Here is a 22,455-nt window from a genome sequence, read left to right as displayed (position 1 = left end):
TATCCAACAGCACTGCTTATTGCTCTAGATGCTGCCTCCCATACTCACTTCTAATTAAATAATAATAGATGACAAAAACCTATAAGTGAATAATTAAAAAGTTGATCTAGTGAAAGGGTTAAAATCTGAGAGGAGAATGGAAAACTGAAGTGGGGTCATGGGACTGACAAAAGGGGAATAAATGGAAAACTCCAGAACACCCGAGAGGTCTGCTTGGGAATGTCAGGACTATATGGAATAAAGAAATTTAAGAACACATCCCAAACTGGGCCTTAATCAGCATCACAGAGGCTTCAAAGCAAAAGTGCTGGTAGAAGAGAATGTATTTTGTTCATGAAAGAGAGGAAGAGTGACAAAAAGGAGATAATGTTACATCACATTTAAATAATATATATTGTGGGCTCTGATGTTCCAAAAAAAGGAAAGAGGAAGATTTGGGAAATGTCTCTGGTGAAGATAAAAAGAGAAGAGTGGTGATGCCATAGTATGGGTCTACTAGACATCATCTAGAAAGGAAGAGAAGGTCAATTATGCTTTCTGAGAACAAGTATAAGTATCCAAAGGACAGGAGCTGATTGATCAAGTTTAAGTACCCAAATATCCTTTAGAAAAAAAACAGTAGGACACAGGCAGTCCATGAAGTTCTTGCAGTCTGTTGATCTGTTGTTTCAGAAAATGGAAGAAGCTGTCGGGAGAACAACTAATGTAATGCATACCTCTGTGTTGTCCAAGGCAGAGATACCCCAGCCAGCTCTGCACGTACTTGCTCTGGAGCTAGAAGCATCACACGTCTTTGCCCAGTCTAACAGGTCTGCTGAGCAGTGGGACTTATTAGTGTGATTGCAGCACTGTGCTGAAGTGTGTTGAGAGCTAGTCCCGGTGTCTATGCACAATGCTGCCTGGTCCTGTATAGACATACTCCTAAATTTGCTTTCAACAAAGAGGGAGTCACTAGTTGAAAATCTGAAAGTGGAGGATAATTTGGGCAACAGGGATGGCAGAACAATGCAGTTCACTCGTCTAAGGAGAGGAAGAAGTAAGAGCAGCAGAGTAAAGATAATGGAGTGCAACAAATTCAGGGAACTGGTAGCTGGGTCTACTGGTAGTTGGGCAGATCTTCTAAGGAATAAAGAACTACAGAGAAGCTGGTAGTCACTTAAAGAAACTGCATTAAAAGCATTGTTGCAAAATATCCTGAGGTGGAAGAATGGTGGAAAGCTACAAAGAGCCCAGGATGGCCACATGGGATGCTCTTGAAAGATCTGACGTATCAAAAAAAAAGTCATATGAAATGTGAAAATAGGATTGTGTACCTAATGGTGACTATAGAGCAACTGCGTGAGCATGCAAGGCAGACTCAGAAGAGCTACGGCACAAAATGAAATACACATATCAAGATAGCAATAAGGAAAGGTTCTCAGAGAAGAAGTAAGAGAGAGACAAAGCAAAGTATAGGCCAGTTACTTAATGGGGAAGGTGAAAAAAGCTAAAGTATTCAATACTTTCATTGCTTCCCCCCAAAAAGTAATTGTGATCAGATCCTACATCCAATTAATTTTAATGAGGGATCACAAGACAGAAAAAGGCGAAGAATACTTAGGTAAGATCGATGTATCTAAATTGTCAGGGCATGATAAAATTCAATCTAGAGTACAGAAGGCTCCAATCAAAACCAATCTTGGAACCATTAACAATTATCTTAGGGAATTCAGGGAGGAAGGGAGAGGTTGCAGGGGCCTTAAGAAGTACCCATCTTTTCAATGGGGAGAAGGATGGCCTGAGACATCATAAACCAGTCAGCCTGATTTGATATCCAGAACAATACTGGAATAACTTAATAAATGATCAGCAGACAAGCATTTAGGGCCAGATCCTATTCTATCTTCTGGGTGCCCACTTGGTATTTTGGGTGATCTTATTGCACCCTGCTCAAACACTCGGAAGAGCATCAGCACAAAAGATGGGTGCGTTTTCCTCATCTGGGCTTTTTGTGATGTAGCCTTACAATTAAGATGAATGCTTGTTATAAAAGCAGCTCTTAGGTGCTATGTACAGCATGGAATATGATCTGGCCCTTCGAGAAGCAAAGAGACAATAAACGCAACATGGATTTGTTGAGATTATGTCAAACCAGCCGAATTTCTTTCGACAAGACAAAAGGAAACTATGGGCTAGGTGAAACCACCATATTATAGACATGCACTTTGTTGAAAAACTGTATTCAAGGAATAATGATCAATAATTAACTGTCAAGTATAGAGGGTATTTCAAGTGGGTTCCCCAGGGGTATGTCCTGAGCCCAGTTCTAGTCAATATTTGGACTGATAAACTTGGATGATAGCATAGAAAATACTTCGAAAAATCTGTGAAGTCGAGAGGAGTTAAAAGCACTTTGGAGGACATGACCTGAATGAGAAATGATCTAGAGAAACCGGAGACATGGTGTGAAATCAACAATGTGAAATTAAGTAATGACGATGTGTTTGGGGAAGAGAAATCAAATGCACAAATAGATACGAAACGGCTGGCCAGGCAGCTGTACTGTTGGGTTACGGAGGATCACAAATTAAACAGGAGTCCACAACGTGATGCTTTCCAAGAAGATAATCCAATTACGGGATGTGTTTACAGGAGTGTTATCTGCCAGTCACAAGAGGCCAGTAATTATTTCACTCTGCTTATCAGTGGTGGGGCCTCAGTGGACAACTTTGTCTGCTTTTAGGCCATTTAGATCTGATGTAAATCTTCATAGCCTTCCATCTGCACAGGTGATAATATCCCTAGGCAGAGCATGTTGTATGTATTTTGTCAAGAACAAAGTTTTTCAATCAAGAGCTGCTGTTGTTCTGTCTCTCCCTTTTTTTTTCCAGTTTTCAAAACATTTCAATACAAGGACTTTTGGAGAGAAAAACTGTAATGTTGCTTTTAGTTGAGCAAAGTGTAGGAAATATGCAGTTTTTCCATCTCTCATTTATTTTATTTTATTTTTCTCCATCAGGAAGAGGAGAATATACATTTTTAACAGTAAATAGCGGAGAGGGAAGAACACTTTTAAGTATCTATTTTCCATCTAGCTCCATTTGTGAAATATTATTCAGAACCAGATCAACTAAATCAATTCTGTACCTTTGACCACCTCACCAGGAACAGATACATCTCTTTCCCAACCCTATTTTCCAACCACGTTGTCTCCAAGAAACAAGCAGACGCTTTTCCTTTTGGGCTTTGTGGTCCACGTAGGGTTGTCAACTCTGACTCTATTTTGGGGGGTTTCCAGAACGCCAGCATGCCCGCAACACACAACACGAACATGCCCGCGTGCTTGCATATATCAGTTATGGATTACAATGCATAGAGTTTACATCACAAAGGCGAATGCACTTCACTATTACATTTAAAAAGCCCACTGGACTACTTTATAAATCAGAGTCGACATTTAATATTTATTTCCATGAATGCCCTATTGTTTATCTCTTGGGTGACTCTCAGCAGTCTCCTGCAGATTTATACCTAATTCCTGGAGACTCCAGGATAATCCTGGAGGGTTAGCAACCATAGGCCCAGGGGACCACTTCCATTAGTATGTTCTTGGGTTCCTATAAGTATTATCCAAACTGTGTATCCTGGACAATATTCCCTTAATAATGTTATTTGCTATTTGTGTAGGTGTCAAGAAATCGAACATGAAATTCACTGCCATATTCCATAAAGAAGATCTCTTTAGTCCTTTTTTTAGATGCTTGTGAAATGAATTCATTGTCACGTTTTTTCTTTCTCAATAAGCCTGCCGTGATTGAACACAGGAAATTCAGACAGGCATGTGCTCAGCATACACACATGTAAACTTCCTGACATGTGCAAAACCCTGATTTTCCCACCAACACACACCCATAAGGGTAGGTGTTTGCACAGATGTGGCACCCATACACAACTCCACACCAACACGCACCCATAAGGGTAGGTGTTTGCACAGATTTGGCACCCATACACAACTCTTCTGCTTGCTCGTGTTTGAAGAGCTGACCCACAATCCAGCACTAAAATATCCTTGCTTTACAGACACAGGGATTTGAAAAGCAGTACCAAAAGTTTTAAAGCCCTCTAACATATTTCTAGAGCAGTTCTTTTTGGTAAAATATGAAGCATGAACAAAAGAAACTTGTGAGTAATGTAATACCACAAAGTCATAGCAGTAAAAGCTTTGTAACCATAAAACACTATCATGCCATCTCTCTGTATTGGCTGTATTTTCAGGTAGTCTGGGGAATCCAACTTCCTGCCTGTGAGGGTAATTTGTGGCCACATTTTGTCACCTGCAATTTGAAATGTGGAGAAAATTGGAATATTTGCAGCTCTGCTCAATTTGGCTCACGCTCAGGTCATTAGACACACAGCTACCCTGCATGCAGCCGCCGTTTAAGCAAAGGCACAAATAAAGCAGATGCTTATTTTGCCAAATGCATCTGTAAAATGAACAGCGCCTCCCCCCTGAAAGGTCATCCTAGACACGTATGTACGTATGCATGCATGTGTATCTGTGTCCATTACACTGATGCACGCCCTCCCCTGCCAGCCTGCAATTCCTATGTTACGGCATTTGGAGGTGACTGCGCTATAGCAGGTACAACAAGAAAGGTAAATTTTCCAGTTCACATTCTCCTCACACACAGGTACGGCCAGGTGAATGGAGCCCCACTATCACTCCCTGTTCCCTTTACAGCCCTTGCCATGAAGATGAAATCTTCAAGCTAAAATACTTGATGCATTCAGGGGAGGATACTAGCTGACCACCATACCACTGTGACCTTTTCAATATTCTGTATTTTGTTTGAGTAGCCACTCTGTCTGTTCCCCAAAGGTTAGTGAGCTGTGGTGTGTAAACGCAGGATGGTTGGAAAAGCCAAACAATCAAAATACACCTTTGTAATAAAGGTCACAGTGCTATTGTATAGAATACTGTTATACGCTGCATTAATTTCCAGAGTGTATAGGCTCAGCCTCTCCCAGCTGCCATACCAGGAGAGACTACAAAGACCAGGACTCTCCAGTTTGGAAAGGAGAAGGCAGAGGTGGGGGAGAGGGGCAATGACAGAGCTCTATAAAATCATGAAGGGCACAGACAAAGTGACCAGGGACCTGTTACTCCACAAGTCCCAAATTACTAGAATGAGGGGGCACCCACTGACATTAGCAGCAGACAGGTTGAAAACTAACACGGGAAAAAAAAAACCTTTTTTTTAACTTGTGGAGTTCAATAGCACAGGAGGTTCTCGAGGTGGATTGCATAGCCACGTTCAAAAAGGGACTAGACAAGTTCCTGGATGATGCATCTATTAATACCTATTAAGCGGAACAGGCAGAGGTCTATTCTCCGATGTCTCTGAACCAAGGATGGTGGGAAGTGAACAAGGGATCGATCACTCTAGAGATGCCTCCAAAGCATCTGCTCCTGCAGCTGTCAGAGACAAGACACTGCTAGATGGACCATTGGTCTGACCCAATACGCCACTGTTATTATAAAGTGGTCTGGATGCTAAATTCCCATGAGGTGGGCTTGACAATGCCCCCCTTACGAAATCATCATTTTGAAAGACTTCCATAATGCTGGACAATGGTCTACTGGGAAAGTACCTCAGTATCCAACATCAAGAAAACCTGGGTAAAACTGCAAGACATTCAACTGCCAGAAAAAGGTGTTTATTTCAACCTTTCAGGAGCACTACAAACAGACATCACATTTATCCCAGGATAAAATATTTTATCCCAGGACAAAGTGCAATCATTAAGATTTAGATGTCCCTTGTCCCAGGATGAATTCTGAGAAGGTTCATGGGATAAGAAGCACTAACATGTTATCCTGAGACATCACAAAGTGCATCTAAATGGCTGTCCTGGGATCAACTCACTGAATCAACGGCAGCAAAAGAGCAGTACATTCAGCTGCTCATTAAGAGCAAACCCAGGATATTTCTGTTCCAGGACAAACACTGAAACAATTTGTCCAGGGACAAATGCAACATCTGTTCCTACCCCCGCTAAGTCCAAAGGAGACTTACGTTGGTGTTCAAAACCAATGCTTGAGGAAAAAATGAACAACAGCTTAGTGCTGCTGGCTGGACCATAATGCCATGTGTCCATACAGTAATGCAAACCTAAGAGCATAGCTTTATTTCTCAATACAGAAGGGGTGAGTAAAGATATCCAACATCAAGATATCCAGGGCCAACTGCCCTCCAGGTGTAAATTTCTTCTCCTAAGCAACATTAGTTATCAGTATTACAGCCTGAAGTTAGCAATATTACAGTCATTTATATCAGAAAAGAAACCCTCTCACATAATAAAGATGGAAGAAATGAAGTCAGGGAAGCTTTGCTTTGGAAGGTGCGACATAAGTAAGCCAGTTACACAACTTTCCTGAGAATATAAGAAAGATAGGCTGTAAAACTTCTTATTTCTATTAGTGCTGCTACACATCTCAGGACTTCGACTTACTTTTCTTAGCTCCCCTGGGCAAAAAGAAAAACAAACAAAAAAATGTCTAAGGCAAAAAAAGTGTTGCAGGATATTAGTCGTTTATTAAAAACAGGTACGCATCCAAAAGTGAATCCATATGTAGAAAATAATATGATAAAGCTGAATGCATTCTTCATAGGAGAGAATAATTGAATTAAACTAACTGCATAGATAAGAACAGTAACAAAATAATCCTTCTTCTCCTATTTCACTTGCTTTACTCTGTTAAAACAGATACCGCAGCCATGTTTGCTACAGCTGACAATCCAGAGTGGAAATGTTTTATAGACATTGGACCTCTTTTTGGAACGTATGGGCCAAATTCCCCTCAAGTGACACTTAATAGTTATTGTTTTATGGAGGCAGCAAACACTGTTTATATATAATGGCAAAACTGAGGATCAAATGCAGATCAAATGGTAGAATTATTGCTCCCTCCTCCTCATCCATCTTCTGCGTTTTCATTGTTTTCCCTCCTCTCCTCCCCTGCTGTTTATTTCTTGATTACATTGTGCCTCACCAAGGGTACCTAGACATTACATTACACCATACTGATTGCTCACACCTTATAGGAAACAGGAATTATTTCCTACCATTCCCACGACCAAATTGATACTGAAGTGACCAAAACTGGATGACACTCTCCTCCATTTCACATCATGATTCTGAAGATTAATTGCATGAAAAATAACAATTAATTTGAAAAGGTCAAACTGTTGATATACTATAGTGTAGAAGAGGGCATATTGTGCTATTCACCTCCTAAGAGTCCCAGCCACGATCTCTGCCAGGACGGCTGTGGCTATAGGGGGCTGCACACACTCAGAGATGAAACCCAGAGCTTTTCTGTGCCCTGCCTCATCTCCAACAGGCCAGCCCCACCTTCCCAGGATTCACTGCTCCCTTTTGGGTACCTGTACCAGGGCACTAAGGTGCCTGCTACTGACAAACAGTAGGATGGGCTCAGCCACCAGGGCAGTACGGGTATGGGTTGCGGAGACAACCAGTTTGGTCAGCTGACCGGAAGGGGGCAGGGCCTGGCCTTTATAAACAGACAGGCTGAGGCCAGAGGCCAGTTCCCCTCTGGCAGCCAAGGAAGAGGGAGCTCTGCTGGGAGTAGGCAGAGCAGAGAAGCCTGATGGTCTGAGCGGTTTCTGCATGATGATACTGGGTGGAGGAAACCCTAGTAGGGATATGTATGAAGGTTAGCCAGTCAGCTTGAAATTTATGTTGGGACGCAGGAGTGTGAGTTTTCTGTTTTGTTGTTGTATAAGACCGGAGGACCGGGTGAGGCTGTAGGGGTTGGAGGAGGCCTCATAGGAGCTCCCCAGTAGTGTGGGGGTTCCTAGCACCAGAGAGGGTGCCGTGTTTTGGGGTGTATTGACCCTGGCCCCAGTGTGGGCACAGGCGAGAAGCCCCAGTGGGGCGCAAGACCCAGAAAGGGGGTCTGGAGGCCAGGTATGGCTACAACCACCTGCGCCTTGATTGTGGGAAGCCCCAGGGGGGCGCAAGACATAAAAAGGGGGTCTGGGGACCAGGCACGGCTACGGCCACCTGCGCCTCAATTGTGGGAAGCCTCAGTGGGGCATAGGACCCAAGAAGGGGGTCTTGGGACCAGACACGGCTACGGCCACCTGAGCTTTGATTGCGAGGCAAGGCCCCAGTGCAGGTGGGGATTGTGAGGCAAGGCCCCAGTGTGGGCTACAAGAGCTCTGTGGCAGAAAGCCACCTTGTTTTCTCCCCCAAAATCTCTGCCCTGTGACACTGTGACTAAAATCTCTGGGCTGCAACCATTTGTTAAGGTGGGCCCTGCACACAGGGGACCGCACCCTCATCCTGTCTCTTTAGGTAACTTGAGCTGGCTGCAGTCCTGAGGGAGGGGGGAAACCTGCTCCCTCTGCCTACGTGACTGGCATCAGTTACCTGGGTGAGGGGCATCTACCTGGTGGGCTGGAATCTGCCCGGTAACAGGTGATGTATTCCAAATTGATTGGCTAACAGCCAACTGGGGCTGGCCTCCACTGGACCAGGTGCATGAGGTCACAGGGGCTATATAAGTTGCGGGGGGGGAAGGAGGCGGGCTCTCTCTTCGACCATGAGGTGAAGCAGCAGCCATGCGGGGGAGACAGAGGAGCTTTACCATCTGAAACTAGCTCTCTCTCACCCCAAAACTCATGAGCAAGGAACTGCCTGCCCCCAAAGGGAAACTTCACCGGCCTTTGGAAGATGCTTGTGAGTAAGCTACTCAATCTGATTAGATATCTAGCTGACAGTAACACAGATGCATGATCAAAAGGCTACCTCAGCCACTCTGTTTGCTCTTTAGGATTTCTAAGATATTGCTCAATCCTGTACCCTAGTTTACCCTACCCCCTGTAATCAATAAAGCTCTCCTTTTTGACTGGTGTGGGAGACTTATTGAGGGGTCGGTCTAAATTATGCCTAAGAGACCCCTTAGGTCTGCGGACTAAGGGAGACTTTACTTTTTGCCCCCTGACTGGGGGAAGTGCCCCAAGTGCCTGTACTGGGTCGAGTACCCGTCGGACTATTAGGCCTGTGTTTCCCCGAGGACACAGGGCCAAGACAGTCCCTTCTCGGGGTGGTGGTGGCCATGTTACCCCCAGACTAGCGAGTGTGCTCTGGGAGAGGGGTCGGCCGAGCATAAGGTGCCCCAGGGAGGCGTTCGGAGCCTGGAAGGTGGTCGGGCACAGGGAGGTGGGCGGCTCAACGCAGGAGCGCCCCCTACTGGCCCGCCTCATGTGGTAGAAACAGCGGTGGGATATGAATACCCGTCTGTTTTACTGAGGTGGAATCTCTGCACCCGCCACAAGCTCAGACAGGGAAGAGGCCCCAGTGTGGGCGAGAGCATGGAAGACAGGACCCAGTGTGGGCAAGAGCCACGAGGGAAGTTAGGGGGTGCCTGAGAGGATGTATGCCGATACGGAGATGAGCCGGAGAGAGTCCATGAGAACAGGCGGGTAATGGAGACAAGACAGAGGACCCATGAGGGCGAAGGTGATTGTAGGACCCACACGTGGCCCCTGAAGCTTTGGGTGCAGTGTTATCAAAGGCAGGGCACAGACTGAGACGTAGCAGGGCACCGTGCCAAGGAGGCTAAGAAGGCAGCCTCCCTTTAATAATATTTACCATCAAAGACATGGCGGGTGAGATACAGAGGGTGCATTTGGACCCAATTTGGCATGGTGGGGGGGGCGCTAGGGGAGTTCACGGCACCCCTAGGTCATGTACTGCCACAGTACCACTTTCCCTGGAAGAGAAGGAAACAATCCCTGCAATGCCCAGAATACAGTAAGACTTAATGCAAAAAGAGTACGCGCTGCTCCAGATTTTGGCACTAAACATTTTAGCACAGGATCATAATCTCTTTTTTTCTACCAAAAAACAAAAAAAACACAAAAATGGATTTTGGACAGCTTTATAATAGGCCCCTGAAACAGTCTATTCCAACATCCTTCAACACATAATTAACTTGGTAATGCTGATAAATTATTTTATTATTACCATTGTTAATCATTTCAATAGTGCCAGAAATTGAAACAGCCCTTGGCGAATACAGAGCACGCTGGATACTCTTTCTGAAGAGTTTATAATCAAAATGAGGAAAACGGAGAAAAGAAGAAGAGGCACAGCCCGAGAGTCTGAGTGGGGGCAGAGGAAAGGGAAGCAGCTAACTCTCCGAGCTTCCTCTGCAGCGTGGTATCTCCGAGAGTCCACCCTGCGATGGACAGACTTCGACCTAAAGGCATAACCAACACTGCAGATGCAAATAACTGCCCCTGTGATCATCTGTGTTATCCAGATAGGCTGGGATTGGGTGCACCTGTTAATCAGGTGATTGGAGAGCTCTGGTTTCCAGAGGTCCTGCCAGGTACTGTTGGTCTTAGAGTTTGGACCTGACTAGCCGCGTCTACACAAGACACTGACTATGCAGTTGTCTGCGCAGTCATTTAGTACTTGTGTATGCAAATTCTAAATGACTGCACAGTAACAACTGCATACTCAGTGTCTCATGTACTAAATGACTGTGCAGTAGCCAGAGTTACTGCATAGCAGCATCACTGAATGGCTTTTAGATGACGCCAACTGTGTATAGCTCATTAGTACCGCGCAGTAACATCGTGTCGCACTTTGTGCCATGTGATGCTACCACACAGCAGTAACGAGCTACCGCACAGTCATCATGTTGTGTAGACATGACCACTGAGCTGCAAGTGGTGCAGGACCAGGAGTGGGGAAGGGATGGAAAAGTCCCTTGGGCCATCCTCACGTTCTGGCGGCCTCCACAACTGCTGAGAGCTGACCGAGACACTTCCAGGGGAGTAACTTAAGGGTTTCTCCAGCTTCTGCGGGCTGGTAACAGCCCCCTGTTGCCTCACAAACACCTCTGTGCAGGAGGGCCGGCAGCGCTGGGGACACGGCTGCCCGAGGAGGACCTCACACTGTTCCCACTGCCTAATTATGGTCCATCTGTCCGCTGCTATCAGGATGCAAGCTTGCCTTGTTCCTGCTTTGTATCCCCATGTGTTGGCACTGGAGGAATCCAGCAGCCTGAATGCTTCCCCACCTCTGAGTCATTATGCATTCGTGTCTCATTTTTATTACTAAGCAAAGCAATCAAAATGCCTTTTCCTCTCCGTTGTCCCCATCAGGCTTTTCGGTACTTTTTCCCCCTGCTTAGAAAATGGTGATTCTGCCTGAGCAGATACAAGGTGCTATCTGCATCTTAACAACCCAGTTAAGCCTACAATAACTCATTATTTTTTCTCAACCCTTCTGTGAAATCCCTTCCTACTACACTAACAGGCTTCCATCCGTTTATGATGGTCATTTACTGAGTTGTTTGGTTTTTTTTTTTACTTGGATATTTGTTGTATTAAAAAGCCCATTAAAATTATTGCTCAATATATAGTTCTATAGATATCTCTATAGAGATATAAAATTATGGCTCAATAGATATATCTCTATAGAAGAAGAAAGACCTCTAAGGGTCCAGGTGCTGGGTAGCAAAGGGTGCATGAGACGAGAAATGGAAAGCTAGTGCAGCTATTTGTGTCTGCCCAAGAAGGGAAGACTTAGAAGAAAGGGGTGAGAGCTCACAGCTGCTCTCGTCCTGTGGAAAGCAGGGAAAGAGGGAGCAAGGGCATTTGTTGTGCTAGTGCAAGGGGGTCCCAAAGCAGAGGCCTTTTCTAAGGTTATGGTGTGGGAGGAAGAGGTTGTTGCTAAGGGATCACTTTGCCATCAAACCTGCAGGGTCGAACCTGACTTGAGGTTTCATAATGGAAAGGGCGCTTGATTCCTCTTTATTTGTTCTTGGCATTGCACTAGCACATAAGGGCATTAGTCAGGATGCCCTGCACTGTACACAGGGAAAAGACTTGGAAACCAAATACATTGGAGAGAAAAAAGGTCTGCTTAATGCGCTAACACTGACATTCACAAGATCTGATATCCAACCCTGGATGGGCCCTGATTTTCCCTGTGACTTTCCTCAAGTCACTCAGTCTCTCTGTATTTGCATTCCCCACCTGCAGCTGGAGACTTTCCTGCCTCTCAGCGTCAGTCCATACTACCAGGGGAAATGTATGCTCTTTGGGGCAGAGATTGAGTCTGAAGCCCTGTGTGCACACCATCTAGCCCAATGGGGCCGGGGGCTGGACTTGATGATCCTCTGCGGTCCCTTCTGGCCTGAATGTCTATGAAATCTATCAGACGGGTCTTCGATCTCAAGGGTGACCTCAAGACATGACTGCATGCACAGCAAACATATTGTGTAAGAAACAGAGCAAATGGTTGATAAACTCCTGCACACAAATGGCCCAAGCCTCCTGCACCAGCAAACTGAAAACCTCGCAGCAGCCACTGCCCATTTGTGTGGGGAAGTCAGGCAGAACTGTCCTCCATACCATCAATGCAATAAAACTCACTTGTTTCCTGTTTACCAGGCAGTTTGTTTTTAATTCTCTAACTATTGTGACCAATGGCTAAACATAATTTCCATTCCTGTTTTCTTTCTGTGCAGCAGGATTTCAGAAAAGTTTCCCCCTTCCCCCGTGCTCCTCTATCAATACTACCTTACTTTCCAAAATGAAAGCAACGATTGCAGGTTCTCTGCTGGTTCTTATCATCCCAATTTATCTTTCCGCTGCTAGGAAAGAAATTATTGAAATATTGCAGGGTCCAGATCTATTCCCTAATGCATTATAGCCAACAAAATTGTTTGCTGGCTTTGCAGCTGTGATGTTTGGAAAGCATTAATGAAAAAGAATTACACAAGTCACATTAGATTTCCATGGAAGCTAGCCACCATCAGGAGACGTGCTATTTACCAAAACACACTTAACCAAATCATGGCTTTCTAATTTCAGCACTGTGTTTATCATCAATTATACTGAAATGAAAATCTCCCAGCCAAACAGGATGCAACAATGCTATAAATTCTGACACACAGTTCTACGGTAGCTACTTTCCATTTATTCAATATACGACAGTCTGGTGGTTGTTTCGGAAAAAAGAACCTCTCCCTTTGCTTCTGTCAAACTCATTTTAATATGCCTTTGTTTGCACCGTTTGCTATAAAACAATTCAAGGCCCTCCCTTCTCAAATCTGGTATGCTATGAAGTACAAACCAAACCGTGACCCCAGAAAGGGGAGAAGAGCTTTGCTAGTTGAGGCTGTGGGTAGGGAAAAGTGGAAACAGAGAGAAGAGAGGGAGGAGGAAAAAAGGCTTCCCACTGCTTTTGCCTTGAAAATAAATGATCTGTCAGCAGCTTCGTGACTTATTTTGTCTTGTGCAGTTGTTTTCTCAAAATTTTGAATATTTGATTAACAATTCACCAGAGTCACCCAATTTTATCTTGAGGTTGCCTCTTATTTATGAGGCAGTAACCACCTCCCAAAGTAATAAAGAACGAGGCCTTTGGCCTAGGGTATATCCAGCATGGGCCCCGCCGAGGTTATTGCCTCGTAAACACGAGGCAACCTTAAGTCACCATTATAAATATGACATAATAAAAAAACTACAGAGCCTGTTTGAGGTTTGCACTTTGAAAGTGCCTCTTTAATAAGTCGAATGCTCTGCAGAGCACTGCGATAAAAGAAAAAAGCTTTCCACAGAGGTTTTATTGATAAACTTTTTATAAAGAAAAACTTTCTATAAATATAGAAAATAGGAGATACTTTGTGTTCTAGCACCATTTTTGAATGCACATTTAGCTCAGTATATGAGTCAGAGGGAGAAGAATTTGCACTGGCACAGTGCTTGGTAACAGAGAAGCTATTTCTCTCCCTCTTGATATCTGGAGCTTGAATTTTGATCTATCTTATAAGACAGAAGTACTGCCCTCACAAATAACTACGCAGACCTGCAAGCAGCATATTGACCCGGATGACTTCACTCCGGCTTTGTCTCTGTGGCTACACTGACAGAACAAAATGAAGGTGTAATTGTGGCATGTACTAGTTTCATCCAGGTAGCTTGTGTAATAATATCAGTGTAGATGATAGAGCATAGTTCAGTATGTACTAGCAAAGTAATTTAGAATTTGCCTAGTGAAGGAAGTCAGTCCAGATACAAGCCACGGCGCTGTGGATACAATAGAGAAAATAAAAAGATACCAGTGAAACGAGATATGAGGTAGAAAGCCATATGGAAAAAGAAAGCATACCCTGAATGACACAAGCCATGTCAACTGCACTTATATTGTATATGGAAAAGGGTGCAAGATTTGCATAGAAAATGAGGGTTAGAAGGGAGCTCAGGAGATCACATCCAGTCCAACCCCTGCTCCAGGCAGGACCAGCCCCAACTACGTCATCCCAGCCGAGGCTTTGTCTACCCAGGTCTTAAACACCTCCAAGGATGGAGTTCCCACAACCTCTCTGGGTAACCTGGTCCAGTGCTTTACTACCCTCCTTGTAAGAAAGTTTTTCCTAATATCCAGCCTAAACATCCCTTGCTGCCATTTGAATGTTACGTTCCTCTGCAAGAGTTTTCATGCACTAGCAGGGTGTACTTGGACGAAGAAGATGAAAGCAGTGCCATTAGTTCAGAGGAATTATTCATGGGACCAATGGAAAATGCTGCGGCGGAAGCTACTAGTCTATCAGCTTGAAAGGAAATGGGTTATGTATTCATGCTAAATCCAACTCCATGCTATTAACACAAAAAGAAAAGCCACCAGTAGTCAAAAGGCATCAGATAAAACTGATGCTTACAGTGGCAAATGAATCCCCACAATGAAAGCACATGAAATGAGCACATGGATAAACAGCAGCGTGGAAAAGAGATGATGTGTAATTGCACCAGGGTAAAAGAGCCCACCGCTGACACCTGACACTTAAATTGGAAGCACTTCAGCCGTGGAAATATGTAGGTAGAACTGGATTGATTCAACAACCCCCATGTCAGGCACCACTACCTAGGACATTCAGTGAAGAGTTTTAACTGAAAAAAATACCAAAATATCCCCAAAATACCAATAAAAATGGGAACCTTTTTCGCCTTTACATTTTAATATGTGTGGTCTGTATGGACACATACCCTGGATATTTTATGGTTTCCTTTGGCTCTCATCTGAAACAAATGGCCATCACTTACCGAGACTTAATCTCGCATTGTATCTGCTTGTGATCCTTAGCTCTGATTAGACACCTACTTACTGTTGTTCTGCCTGACTTGGTCTTTTCTGGAAATGGGGAAAGAGCAGAGGAGCATCTTTCATATTGCCTTCAGACCCCAGCCTAAAAGCCTAGGGGAGAAAAGATGATAAATTCACCACAAGATAAAGAAGGCTGGATCAACCAGAAAAAAAGATGGTGCTGCTATCCTCATGCAGATGCCACATAGCAAACGCTGCAGATAAGTGCCATAGACTGGATCCTGTTCCACCTCTTGGGTACCTAAGTGGACTTAGATGCTTTAGAGTAATTCTTTTCCACCCTACTCAAGTCCTTGAAAACCCATTAATTCATCAACTTTTGTGACAACTGCCATGTTAACCTTCAGACTGAGTCACGAAAGAAAAGGAAAGGAATGACGATCCTTTTGCATTAGCATGTTTTCAATGACTTCAGCAGGGTGGAACAGTATCCCACGCAGGTGCCTAAGCCCACTGTGCAATGGCTGTGTGCCTATGCAGGGGCATAAAGGAGAGACATAACCTGGGTCTGCCCCTGCAGTGGCTACCCACACCCTTGGTCTGAGCAGATGGGGTAGCAGGAGTCCTGCCATAAATGTGGGTGTACCAGTTCAGGGGTCCAGCCTGCGTGCTTTGCCGGAGGGTGGAAGCTGGATGAACACTGCGCCCTTGGTGCCAAGAAGGCGACCGGCATCCTGGGCTGCATCAGCACTGGGGAGGCCGCATCTGGAGTCCTGTGTCCAGCTGTGCCCCCCCCCCACTACAGAAAGGGTGTGGGAAAATTGTAGAGAGTCCAGTGGAGGGCAATGAAAATGGTCTGGGGGATGAAGGACAGGACTGGTGAGGAGAGGCTGAGGGAAATGGGCTGATTGAGTCTGCAGAAGGGAAGACTGAAGGGGATTGAATAGCAGCCTTCACCTCCCCACAGGGCGGCTGAAAAGAGGATGGAGCTGGACTGGTCTCAGTGGGGGCAGATGACAGGACAAGGAGCAATGGGCTCAAGCTGCAGCAAGTGAAGTTGAGGTTGGATATTAAGAAAAAACTCTCACTAGGAGGGTGGTGAAGCACTGAAACAAGTTACCCAGAGAAGTGATGGAGTCTCCATCCTTGGAGGTTTAAGACCTGGGTAGACAAAGCCTTGGCTGGGATGATGTAGTCGGGGCTGGCCCTGCTATGAGCAGGGGGTTGGACTAGATGTCAGCTCCTGAGGTCCCTTCCAACCCTCATTGTCTATGACTATATTTCTCCCCACCAACTCCAAATCAAGGTGGGTATTGTGGAGGGTTGGAAAGGACCAAAGGCGAAACCAGCCCCAACTACAACATCCCAGCCAAGGCTTTTTCTAGCCAGGTCTTAAACACTTCTGAGGCTGGAGAATCCACCACCTCTCTGGGTAACCTGTTCCAGTGCTTCACCACAAATGCTCGCAGTATGGGAAACAAGCAAGAGGAACTTACCCTCCTGCTAGCTGACACCAACCCGGACATAGTGGGGATCACTGAAACGCGGGGGGACCCAGTGCATGACTGGGCGGTGAATATCAAGGGTTATGGGCTTTACAGGAGGGACAGGACAGGGAGGAAAGGCGGGGGTGTGGTGCTCTACATTAAGGAGGAATACACATCCTCACCAGGTAGCACAGGGTCAGAGGAGGGGCAATCTGAAGTGCTCTGGTTAGAATACAAAGCATTCGAGAGGAAAGAGACTTAAGGGTGGGGGTCTAGTACAGATCACCTGACCAAGGGGAAGAACTCGACCAGGAATTCTTAAGTCAGCTCACGGAGGTAGTTAGGTCAAAGAACGTGGTCATCATGGGGGACAAGGAATGATCGCTGTCCCCCATGTGGTCAAGCACCCGCAGCCCCCTCACCAGGTTGTCGCCCATGGCCAGCACCAGGTCGAACAAGGTGTCTCCCTTGTTGGGGCTGTGTATCTCCTGGGTTAGATGGAGATCCTGCATTTTGGCTAGGAACCTACGTGAGCGGTCAGACCTGGCTGACTGCTCTTCCCAGCAGATGTCTGCAAAGTTCAGGTCACCCATGATGACCACGTCCTTTGACCTAACGACCTCCATGAGCTGACTTAAGCATTCCTGGTCTAGCTCTTCCCCTTGGTTGGGTGGTCCATAGTAGACCCCACCATTAAGTCTCTTTCCCCTCGACTGCCTTGTATGCTGACCCAGGGCACTTCCGTGTGCCCCTCCTCTGACTCTGTGCTACGTGGTGAGGATGTGTATTCCTCCTTAATATAGAGTGCCACGCCCCCGCCTTTCCTCCCTGTCCTGTCCCTCCTGTAAAGCCCATAACCCTTGATATTCACCGCCCAGTCATGCACTGGGTCCCCCCGCGTTTCAGTGATCCCCACTATGTCCGGGTTGGTGTCAGCTAGCAGGAGGGTAAGTTCCTCTTGCTTGTTTCCCATACTACAAGTGTTTGTGTAGAGGTATTTGAGGCCTCCTGTGGATGTGTGCACTGGCCCCATAATCACAGTATCGCCCTGGCCCCCGTTGCTTACCTGTGTATATGTTCCACTCGTTGGTCTAGGCTGGGCTGTACTTGTGGGTGTTGCTTGCTTTAGCGGTCCAAGACTTCCTCCTCCCTCGTCTTCCCCTTCCCCCAATGAGCTTAGTTTAAAGCCCGCCAAAGGAGAGCCACCAACCTAGAAGAGAACACATGCTTACCTTCAGGGGAAAGGTGGAGCCCATCCCATCTGAGCACGTTTCTCATCGTGATATGCGGGTCATTGTCAAGGAAGCCAAAGCCTGCCTCAAGACACCATTCCCAAAGCTGCCAGTTGGTCTCTGCGATGCACGTCGCATGCCATCTTCCACGTCCGCTCACTGGTAGGACTGAAGAAAATACCATCTGTGCACCTATCTCCTTCAGCACACCCCCCAGAGCATGGTAGGCCACCATCAGGTATCAGGGCTTCTCCTCACTGCATCATTAGTATCCACATTAATTAGGTCAATGGGGTAGTAATCAGTGGGCTGGATCATGGCCTGGATCATCCCCATCATATCCTGAATCTTTTCTCTGGGCAGGCAGTAGACCTCACATGTCAAAGGGTCCTGACAACAGATGGGGCCCTCTGTACCTCTCAGGATGGAATCGCCTATGACAATCACTCAATGCTTTCTCTTCTGGGACTGCTTAGCTCCTTTGGCCTGTTTGGAGCATGGCGATGCCTCCCCTCCAGTTGCCTCCTCTCTATCCTCCTCCTCCAGTGTTGCCAGGGCCTCATACCTGTTCTCCAGCCAGACTGGAGGAAATGGTACTGCTGTCTTGTGAGCAGCCCTGGTTCTGGAGGCGACTGTCTGCCACTCTACAGTGGACAGCACCTCCCGAGTGGTCACTCCTTAAGGAGATGATCCTCCAAGCTCAAAGGGAGGTAATCCCAACATGAATCAAAGGGAGCAGGAGGGCGCAAAAGCCCCCATGGCTCACTAAAAGCATCCAGGAATGTCTCCTTGCTAAAAGGGAGATGCACATCCAATGGCAGGGAGGGGCCATCCCCAGGGAGGAATATTCTGCCGTTGCTCGGGGATGCAGGGTGGCAATCAGAAAGGCCAAGGTGGAGATGGGACTGGGACTAACTTCCTGGATCAAGGACAACAAGAAGTCCTTCTTTAAATACATAGGGGTAAAAAGAAGGTACCAGGTAACATGTGGCCCCTGCAGAACACGCTAGGAAATTTGCTCATCACACCAGGCAACAAAGCTAACCTATTTAACAACTTCTTTGCCTCCATTTTCCTGAGCAGGGACCAGATCATGCCCCCCTCAGGCCCCAGGGGAGGTGTACCTATGCCAAAGGTCAGTGAGGATCTAGTCAGGGAACTTCTAGAGGGACTAGATGAATTTAAATCAGCTGGTCCGGATGATCTCCACCCCCGAGTGCTGAGGGAATTGGCTGAGGTCATTGCAGGACCCCTGGCACGGCTGTACGAGCACTCGTGGTGCTCTGGTGCAGTGCCAGAGGACTGGAAGAGGGCCAACGTGTTCCCCATCTTCAGAAATGGGAGGAAGGAGGACCTAGGAAACTATAGGCCAGTTAGTCTTACCTCAATTCTGGGCAAGCTTTTTGAGAGAATTATTGTGGCACATGTCCATGAGGGGTCAGCGGGGGAGGTTATGCTTAGGGACAACCAACACGGGTTCATTAGAGGCAGGTCTTGGCATACCAACCTGGTGGCCTTCTATGACGAGGTCACCAAATCCTTAGATGCAGGGGTAGCACTGGATGTCATCTTCCTGGACTTTCAGAAGGCCTTTGTCACTGTCTCTCACCCCGTTCTCATTAAGAAACTGGGGGACTGTGGTGTCGACACCCACACAGTCAGATGGGTCGCCAACTGGCCGGAGGGCCGCACCCAGAGAGCGGTGGTGGACGGGTCATATTCGACCTGGAGGGATGTGGGCAGTGGGGTCCCGCAGGGCTCGGTCCTTGGGCCCGCACTGCTCAACATCTTCATCAGTGACTTGGACGAGGGGGTAAAAAGCACCTGTTCAAATTTGCTGATGACACTAAGATGTGGGGGGATGTGGGCATGCTAGAAGGGAGGAATAGGCTGCAACCGGACCTAGACAGGTTACGGGGTGGGCGGATGAGAATAGGATGGGATTCAACACTGACAAGTGCAAGGTGCTGCACCTGGGGAGGAACAACCGGCACCATCCCTACAGGCTGGGGAACTCCCTTCTCGTCAGGGCAGAGGCAGAAAAGGATCTTGGGGTCATCATTGACTCCAAGATGACCATGGGCCGGCAGTGTGGGGACGCGGTCAGGAAGGCCGACCGCACCTTGTCCTGCATCCACAGATGCATCTCGAGCAGGTCCAGGGAGGTGACCCTCCCCGTCCATGCGGCACTGGTCAGGCCGCAGCTGGAGGACTGCGTCCAGGTCTGGGCGCCACACGTCAGGAGGGATGTGGACAGCATGGAGAGGGTCCAGAGGAGGCCACTCGCATGATCAGGGGCAGCAGGGCAGGCCCTACGAGGAGAGGCTATGGGACCTGAACCTGTTCAGCCTCCACAAGAGAAGGCTGAGGGGGATCTAGTGGCCTGTTACAAACTAGTCCGAGGGGACCAGCAGGCGCTGGGGGAGTCCCTGTTCCCCCGAGCTCCGCCAGGAGTGACCAGGAATAGCAGTCACAAGCCGGCAGAGGGGAGATTCATGTTATACTTCAGGAGGCACGACTTCACGGTCAGGGGGCTAGGGTCTGGGACCAACTCCCAAGAGAAGTGGTGCTGGCTCCTACCCTGGGGGGGCTTTAAGACAAGGCTTGACAATCACCTTTTCTGTTGTGGCAGGGGGTCAGACTTAATGATCTGCTCAGGTCCCTTCCGACCCGAGCAACTATGAAACTATGAAACCATCCAAGGAGAAAGGTTTTCCTAATATTCAGCCTCAACTTCCCTTGCTGCAGCCTGAGCCCATTGCTCCTTGTCCTGTCATCTGCCCCCACTGAGACCAGTCCAGCTCCATCCTCTTTGCAGCCCCCCTGCAGGGAGTTGATGGCTGCAATTCAATCCCCCTCGGTCTTCCCTTTTGCAGACTACAGATTTATCTCTAATCCACCTAATTTTGTTCCTGTTCCATTAAGGTATGGCCACTCCAGGCAGCTACTTCACCCAAGCTAAAGTCCTCCAGCTTCCCAGGATGCATTGACCCCTCAGGTTAGTGGGGATGCTGGGGCACCGCAGGGCTGGGCACTGTGCCTCATCTCTAAGGCACGTTGGGTCGAGTGAACACTGTATCCCTGAAGCACCAGGCAGCCGTGGTGCCCCCACGGTCACAGAGACCAGCCCTGCTGCCACCAGGAGCAGAGCCAGTCCTGCCCCTATCTCCTCATCTTGCCCCTGCTCACAAAACCACTAGTAGCAAGGCATGGCTGTGCAAGTGAGGGGTAGTCAGAGCTATTTTTTCCCCTGCATGACTGCTCCGCTAAGTCAATCAACACTAAACGGATTAACATTTGTGCATTTTTCAGTGCAAGGTGTAACAAACCCCGAAGTCATGCCCAACTGTATCATTTTTATTATTAGCTAGTACCAGGTATGCCCAAGGTGTGACTTTATTCCACATCCTGTTGCACATCGGCTGCATCAGTTGCATACATTTTACCTAGCCTGGTATTATAAGCAGTAAAGTAAATAAATCAAACAATATCCACTGCTTGCAAATAAATGTGCTATATCCAAGTGTTTCTGCACTTTGTAGGCCACTTATCTGCGCCACATAATATTTTTTCACAGCCCATTTCCATCTGTTTCCCTGAGAATTGGTAATGTTCCACGCTGCGTATTCTGATCCCGTAGCATAACACTGGAATTAAATGTCACTCACAATTCAGATCAAATGCGTGTCAACAAAATAAAAACACGGAATGAAAGAAAGAAAGAACAAAAGAAAGAACAGAAAGACAATGAGAGCTCTTCTCCAGCATTATATCTAGCCCTGGTATTTCTGATGTTTCTCATTTCTGTGTTCTTTATGTGATCTGTTTGGTACAGTATTCTCTACTGCTGGATGCAAAACACTTTTTTACTATATGGAGTTTGGTGCAGGAATCCAGTTGTTAAAAGAGAAAGTTAGTGACCGAATTTGTATTCAGAATACACAGTAAAATATCATAGTTTCCTCTATGTTTGTTGGGTAATGCTATGAAAGTAGTAAGAGGTGACTGGTTCTTGAAACTGTTTCTCAGCTGACCTTCGTCAAGGCTCATACTGATTTTCACTGGATTTTTGACAGTGTAAAGGCTTCGATGTATGGCTGGTCAGAAATTCTGTAGTTGAAAGGGGTTAGTTTTCACAAGAAATGTTGATGTTTTCTTGAAAAAACAAGCAAAAGCCCAATCACTCATCCAGCCAAATATTTCAGTCCTTGGCACCTCCCTGGAGTTGAGTTTCGGGTGCTTCATCTTCCCCGTCTGTTTTGTCTCAGCCCAGACCACATCTACCCATATGCACAATTGCCATGCAAGTGTAGTGGGGGCACTGCTTCTTTTCAATGAAAGGAGGGACACAATTAGCCAGGCAAGTCTGAAGTCAAGTTGAAGGCAGGGTAGATTTGCACCTTATAGACTAACCAAAGTGTGTATGGGGGGTGTAGAGCTATAGGAATAAAGCACAATTTTTTTGTGCGCTGAATCTCACTTCATTAGATACCATAACAGGATGTGCAGAAAGTGAAGTATAAGAAGCGAAAGGATGGATGCACCAGGGCATATTTCATGGGAAATGCAGCTGGATCTGGAGTCCGGTGTGGGTACCCAGGATA

At 46.7% G+C, this 22,455-nt stretch overlaps 1 pseudogene; it reads right to left on the bottom strand.

The window, feature by feature from the left end:
* Positions 1-11,627: 11,627 nt before the first annotated feature.
* Positions 11,628-21,901, bottom strand: LOC149872439 (uncharacterized; annotated as a pseudogene).
* Positions 21,902-22,455: the final 554 nt, after the last annotated feature.

The sequence above is a fragment of the Crocodylus siamensis genome, chromosome 2 (genome assembly GCF_052110815.1).
Source record: "Crocodylus siamensis isolate JL-2025a chromosome 2, ASM5211081v1, whole genome shotgun sequence".
Classification (NCBI taxonomy): Eukaryota; Metazoa; Chordata; order Crocodylia; family Crocodylidae; genus Crocodylus; species Crocodylus siamensis.
The sequence above is the reverse complement of the archived record's forward strand: the minus strand, read 5'-3'. Positions and strand labels throughout refer to the sequence as shown.